A 7,960-nucleotide genomic window follows, 5' to 3' on the forward strand; every position below is an offset into this window, starting at 1 on the left:
CAATGTAATGCCATCTTGCCACCACTTGTCTGTCAGCTGCCTTACTGTGGAGGCTTGTGTGTTGCTGTGATGCTGGAAGCTAGGTCACTGCAGAAATGTGGGAGATACTGCTGGAGGATGGGTTCAGCAGGTCCCAGGACGCTCTGAATATAACTGCCAAGAGCTGCTTCATTGCAGGGGAGTCGACCACGGTGATGGGAGGGGAGCCTTCTGGATTGTCATTTGGGGCTGGGGCATGATTCAAAGTTGAGAACAATTGCAAAAATCTTCTCATGATTGGAATTTGGAATGTGGGAACTATGAATTTAGGAATATTGAAAGTTGACAACAATGAAATGGAGCACATGAAAATTGATATCTTAAGGTATCAGTGAGCCAAACTGAATGATATTGGTCATTTTGAGTCAGAAAATCTTATGACTTACTATGCTGAGCATTCTGATGCCTCACTCTTCTTGATAAAGTCCAGCATCTGTGAGGATTTGCTCAGCATCTAGATGGAACAAGTATGGTGAGAGGATACAACCCTGATGCACACCTTTCTTGATTTTAAACCATGCAGTGTTCCCTTGTTATGTTCTCACAACTGCCTTTTGATCCCTGGGCGAGTTTCCAGTGAGCACAATGAAGTGTTCTGGAATCCCTCTTCTCAAGGTGATCCACAGTTTATTATGGTGCACACAGGCAAATGCCTTTGCTTAGTCCATGAAACACAAGTAAACATCTTTCTGGTATTCTCTACTTTAGGCCAGATCCATCTGCCATCAGCCATGATATCCCTTGTTCCATGTCCTCTTCTGAATTCCACCCGAACATCTGGCAGTTCCCTGTCAATGTGCTGTTACAACCATTGTTGGATGATATTAAGTAAAATGTTACTTGTGTGTGATATCAATAATATTGCTCTATAGTTTAAGCATTCTGTTGGGTCATCTTTCTTGGAATGGATACAAATATTAATCTCTCCCAGTCAGTTGGCCAGGTAGCTGTCTTCCAAATTTCCTGGCATAGATGAGTGAGTGCTTCCAGTGTTTCTTCAGCTTTCAGGAACATTTCGATGAATATTCTGTCAATTCCTGGATTGGAATTGATATATTGGAGGAACACTTATTAATGGTATGCAGCTGGTACAACCTTGCTTCCTAAAAGTTAAGAGAAATTGACACACTTGCTGATGAAGATCAAAGATTGTAATTTTCAGCATGAATTACATCTTAATGTAAAGAAGACCAATATCCTCACAACTAGACCAATAGATATCATCATGATAAATGGAGAAAATGTTGAAGTTGATAACAATTTCATTTTACTTGGATCCACAATCAATACTCATGGAAGCAGCAGTCAAAAGACTTACTGCTTTTGACCAAAAAAGGTCAAAAGGCTTATTGCGTCAGGGAAATCTGAAGCATAAGAGCTCGTTAAAGTATTGAATTGTCAAGGATGTTACTTTGAAGACTAAGGTGCGCCTGACCTAAGCCCTGGTATTCTCCATTTGATCAGATACATGTGAAAGTTGGACACTGAATAAGGAAGATCACAGAACACTTGATGAATTTGAATTGTGGTGTTGGAGCAGAATGTTGGAAGTACCAGGGACTGCTAAAAGGACACACCGATCTGTCTTGGAAGAAGTAAGACCAGAATGCTCCTTAGAGGCAAGGATGGCAAGACTTTGTCTCACATACTTTGGACGTATTGTCAGGAGTGACCAGCCCCTGCAATGTGACACCATGTTTGCTAAATCGGAAGAGCAGTGATGTGGAAGGCCCTCAACAAGATGGATTGATGTCAATTTGTCATACTGGTGGCTTGTGGGTTGCTGGAAGCTCTGTCACTGGTATTTCAAATGCCCGCAGGGTCACCCAAAGTGAACAGGTTTCAGCAGAGCTTCAGGCTAAGAACAGACAGTGAAGAAGAACTTGGCTGCCCACTCAGAGGAAGTCGCTACTGACAACCTTATACCTAATTTCTAATCATTGCCAGATACTGAAGGCCTAATGCATGGAAGCAGACCATTGTCAGAGACAGTCCCTGAGGACGGGCCTCTCGGGTTGAGGGCACTCGGAATATGACTAAGGAGCTGCTCTCTTGAATTGGAGTCAACCATGGTGACATGAGTCAGGTAAAGCCTGGGGGAGGGGACACTTTGGGATCTTCATTTGCTGATGGGGTACAACTCAAGTAAGGAAAAACAGCGGTAGAATTCTGCCAGTGATTGGAACATGGAATGTGTGAAGTGATGAACTAGGAAAACTGGAAGGCTTCCAAAATGAAACAGAATGCATAAAGATAGATATCCTAGGCATTCGTGAGCTGAAATGCACGGGTACAGGGTACTTTGAATCAGACAAATCATAGGATTCCCTGTGCATGGGATGGCACAATCAATAGGAATGGAGTTGCCTTCATTGTCCAAAAGGATCTTGCAGAGCCAATCTTGAAGTACGATGCTATCTGTGATAGATTATAGCTCTCTGTCTTCAAGGAGATCCAATCACTACAACCATTACTCAAATGGATGCACTAACTACTTTTGTTAGTGAGAAAGAAATTGATCAAACACGCAGTCAAGATTGATCGATAGTTATTGGTGATTGGAATGTAAAAGTTGCAAATGCAGGAATGGCAGTTAGAAAATATGGACTTGGTGATCAAAATGAAGTTGGAAATTGCATGAAAGAATTTTGCAAAATCAGTGACTTGTTCATAGCAGATACCTTTTTTCCCACAACGCTAAAGGCGACTATATGTTGTGGGTTCAAATAAATGATGGCCAGGATAATGTCTTAAAAATTTCGAAGAGTCTTTATTCAGCTATAGCTTGACTAGGAGGGAAGCTAAAAGTGCTTCCCTAGACTGCAGCCCCAGAGAACTTACTAGTTAGCTTATAAAGGCAAAGAATATAAAGAACATTTATCAGGGGCATTAGCAGGAGTGACAAAAGCAAGATTAGCAAAATTAATATTAACATTCTTTAGATAAAAGCAGCGTACATCTGTCACAAAAACCGTAATAGCGGGATTGATTATAACATCCTGGTTAACAAAATAAAAATAGTAAGATTGATTTTAATATCCTGGTTACGACATTGAAAAGGAGCAATATTAAAGAATGACCAGATTAATTACAGCGTCCTGATCCTGGTTATGCATGAGTACATTTTAAAAGCAATGGTCCGCAGGGATTTCCAGAATGGGAGGGGGAAGCAAGCAGGTCATCTAGCAGTCAACAAAATGGCATTACAGTGGCTAGTCTGACTCAGATACACATGGACCTCCCCAAATGGAAGACACAGAAATCAAACTGACTACATGTGGGGGAAGAGATGATAGAGATGCTCAATACCAGGCCGTGGGCTGGCTGTGAAACGATGAATTGCTCATATGTACCTTCAAGTTAAAGCTGAAAAAAATGAAAAGAAGTTCACCAGAGCCAAAAAATAACTATGAGACTATCCCGCCTGAATTTTTTTCATTTTCTTTTTTTTTAAAGTGAGACAGTGAGTGAGTGAGACAGTGAGTGAGTGAGGCAGTGAGTGAGTGAGACACAGAGAGTGAGAGTGAGACAGTGAGTGAGTGAGGCAGTGAGTGAGTGAGACACTGAGAGAGTGAGAGTGAGACAGTGAGTGAGTGAGGCAGTGAGTGAGTGAGTGATTGAGAGAGTCCCCACCTGACTTTCAAGAACAGATTTGACACTTTCAATACTAATGGCAGAAGACCCGATGAGCTGTACCAATTGAGATGTTCCAACAAGCTGATGAAGTGCTGGAAACATTTAACTTGTCTGTGCTAGGAAATTTGAGAGACAGCTACTTGGCCCACTGACTGGAAGAGATCCATATCTGTACCCATTCCAAAGAAAAGTAACCCAACAGAATGCCCAAAGTTTAGAACAATGTCATTAATATCACATCTAAGTAAAGTTTTGCTGAAGATCATCCAACCATGGTTGCAGTCATACATTGGCGGGAAGCTGCCAGAGGTTCCGGATGGATTCAGAAGAGGACGTGAAACAAGGGGTTATCATTGCCGATGTCAAATGGATCTTGGCTGAAAGCAAAGGATACCAGAAAGATGTTTATTGTGTTTTATTGAGTATGCCAAGGCGTTCAATTATGTGGATCATAAACTATGGCTAACCTTGAGAAGAATGGGAGTTCCAGAACACTCAATTGTGCTCATGGATCAGGAAGGAGGCAACTGTGCAACAGAACAAAGGAGTGGTTGAAAATCAAGCAAGGTGTATGATGTAGTATCTCATCCTACTTCTTCAGTCTATATGCTAAGAAAATGATCCGAGAAGCTGGCTTCTAGGAAGAAGAATGTGGCATCGGGATTGGAAGAAGGCTTATTAACGTGTGACATACAGGTGATGCAACCTTGCTGGTTGACTGTGAGGAGGACTTGAAGAACTAGGTGATAAAGATCAAAGATCGCAGTCTTCTGCATGGATTATACCTCAATGTAAAGAAGACCCAAATCTTCCCAACGGAACCAGTAGGTAACCATGGTAAATGAAGAAAAGATGGAAGTTGTCAAGAATTTTGTCTTCTCCTCCCTTCCCCAATCATGACCCCAATTCTACCTTACAAATCCGGCTAGACCAGAGGATGTACACAAGTACAGATAAGAGCTGGAAACACAGGGAATCCAGGACAGATAAACCCCTCAGGACCAATAGTGAAAGCTGAAATATCAGGAGGGGGAGGGGAAGGTAGGGTAGAAAGGGGGAACCGATCACAAGGATCTACATATAACCCCTCCCTGGGGGATGGACAACAGAAAAGTGGGTGAAGGGAGACATCGGACAGTATAAGACATGACAAAATAATTTGTAAGTTATCAGGGGTTCATGAGGGAGGGGGGCGGAGAGGGAGGGAGAAAATGAGCTGATACCAAGGGCTCAAGTAGAAAAAAATTGGAGAATGATGATGGCAACAAATGTACAGATGTGCTTGACACGATGGATGGATGGATTGTGATAAGAGTTGTAGGAACCCTCAAATTGATTTTAAAAAATTGTCTTGCTTTGATCCACAGTCAATACTCATGGAAGCAGCAGTCAAGAGATCAAAAGACGCATTACGTAATTCTACTATACAAGATCTCTTTAGAGTACTGAAGTGCAAGGATGTTACTTTGAGCACTAAGGTGTGTCTGACCCAAGGCATGGGATTTTCATTTGCTTCGTATATGTATGAAAGTTGGACATTTGAATAAGATTGAGGAAAATCCCATGCATTTGTATTGTAGTGCTGGAGAAGAATATTGAAAGTACCATGGATTGTAAAAAGGACAAACAAGTCAATTTTGGAAGAAGTACAGTCAGCGTGCTCCTTCATCTTACATACTCTGGACATGCTGTCAAGAGAGCCCAGTCCCTAGAGAAGGACATCGTTTTTGGTAGAGGGGCAGTGAAAAAGAGGAAGACCCTCAAGGAGGTGGATTGACAGTGGGTGCATCATGGCTTCTGCATAGGAACAACTGTGAGGATGGCACAGGACTGTGCAGTGTTTCCTTCTGTTGTGCACACTGTTGCTATGGATCAGAGCCACCTGGGTGGCACATAACAACAAAGTGAACCAGATACATACATATATATATATATATATATATAATCATAGCTATATGACTCGATTTAAGGCTCGAACTTGATTCTAGCCCTAAGTTAGGAACCATTGAGTCTTAAGACATGGCCCTGCTGGACACTTGGCCTCATGAAGAGACCACTGAAGATAAGCGTGCTACAGCAAAGTGTGGTGAAGAAACCAGATGGTGTCAGGCTATCAGAAAGACTATTGTGTGGGGTCGTAAAGGCTTGTCTTCAAACAAACAGCTCTTAAAGTGAGGAATCAACTAAGTCCACATGGACGAAGCAAACCAGCCTACGTGATCCAAGGATTGTAAATCCTAAAATCCCTATCCAAAAGAGGGAATAATACCGGACTTTAAATTATAAATACTCGATTTGCAGAAGACAATGGGTGACAGTGGAGACCTAAAATCAAGGTCCCTATGTGGATTAAGTTCCTGTTAAATCCCCTCTGGTTATACTTGAGGGATGTGAATAGCCTTGCTATCAGATACTGTCATAAATGAGATCATGGCAGACGTAATTATGTTAAAAGTTAATAATATCTGATCATTTGATCTCCATTTTGACTCATGGTACCTATGTTCTAGTTTTAAATACTGCTATTTTTCTCAATTGTAGCTTTTTTCCCTAATTTTGTTATTGTTGGTCTTTTCTTTTTTTGGGTATGTTTTCTAGTATATAAGGATGAAGATGGGTGAAGCTATAGAGAGAGTAGCTGGGTTAAGGATTTAGTGGGGCCATGACAGTGGTGGTGGTGAAGGGAAATGGGAAGCTAATAAACGGGCTGAAATCTGACAGCTGCTCTCTGCTCCCACTTGTGGTGACTAGCAGAAGCACAACAACTGAAAATAGACGACTTTATTTGTATTTTTATTTTATTAGGACTTTAAAATTATTGTGGTGACAAGACACCTGCCAATTCAACTATGACTACATGTAGAAATTCTGTGCCAATGATCGCTTCGCTCAGTGTGTGATGACTGCCACCGGTCCTTTTCTGAATGACCCCACCAGCTGCTGGTGGGCTGCACTGCAAGCCGAGAGACTTACCTTGGTCTTCGGTCGCTTGAGCTGGACTTCTGTTCAGACTGGAGAGAGGTCAGGTTTTCTGATGGCCAAATGAAAATGGCTATTCTTATTTGCTTAGAGACATGATACTGGATTCGTTTACATGCTAACACTGCTGACATAAGTTTTCTATGACCCCCCCCCCTCCCAGGAAGACAGTGTGCCCTGAAAAATGAAGTGGCCAAAAAAATCCATTTTTGTTTGATGCGAGGCCCCTGTCCAAGCCAGCTGTTGTCTCGTTGACTCTGACTCACAGTGAGTGACCTACGTGTGCCAGAGTAGAACTGTGCTCCAAAGGATTTCCCGCAGCCTTGACCTTCTGGAAGCATACTGCCAGGCCTGGGCTGGACCTCTAAGGCAGCAGTCCAAGGCAAACCGGATACATTACCCAGAGGCTTCATGAGGGATTTCCGTGGAGATGGGGCGGTCTGCGTCTTGATCTCTGCGGCTAAGCCATTAATATATTTGATAAAATGGTACACAACTCTACATGGACACACGCACGCGCGCGCGCACACACACACACACACACACACACACACACACACACGAGAAACTGGCAGAGCCCGCGTGAACTGGATGCCTCGCACCAGTGTCAGGTTCCGGCTCCCATGCCGTGTGTAAGGTGACACCATTGGGTACACAGGTCCTCCTGGTCCTTTTTGTAACTTCCTGTGACACTTAAATTCATTTCAAAACGTTGAGTGTCATCAAGTCACAGCAACCCTGTGCCCAACAGAACGAAGCCCCGCCCGGTCCTGTGCCATTCTTGGTGGTTATATTTGAGCCAACTGTTGGAGCCACCGTGCCAGTCCATCTCATGGAGGGTCTTCCTCCTCTTCTTGACCCTGAAGTCTACCAAGTGTGATGTCCTTCTCCAGGGATTCTGAGAACATAATAAACTAACAAAAATGTAAAAGGCAGTGGCTACAACTGGCGCCAAGGCTGCTGTCTCATCTGAAGAGGCAGGGTGAGCGTAGTCGCAGGTCCCGGTGTGCTGGCATGGGCGCAGGCTCCGTTTTCCCTCCTTCCATCTGTGCACGCCCCACGTGTAGCTCAGGCAGCCGCAGGCTGGACTCCAGGCAGGACGAGCAAGATGCAGGCGAGGAGGAAGAGCATCAGGCAGCAAGGCAGTCGGTCACTTCTGTCCTTGGTGGCTACTTTCCACCTCTCAGCACCAGGAGTGAGGGATGTGACAACCCTTGGTTGCGAGAAAGGCTGGGAGGCGGTATTTTGGTGGTTTTTTTTCCCTGTTTAGTTTTGGACAGAGAGCATAACTGAACTGAGCAAGATC

The sequence above is a fragment of the Echinops telfairi genome, unplaced genomic scaffold, assembly GCF_000313985.2.
Source record: "Echinops telfairi isolate 266 unplaced genomic scaffold, ASM31398v2 ScPeMD7_7459;HRSCAF=8497, whole genome shotgun sequence".
NCBI lineage: Eukaryota > Metazoa > Chordata > Mammalia > Afrosoricida > Tenrecidae > Echinops > Echinops telfairi.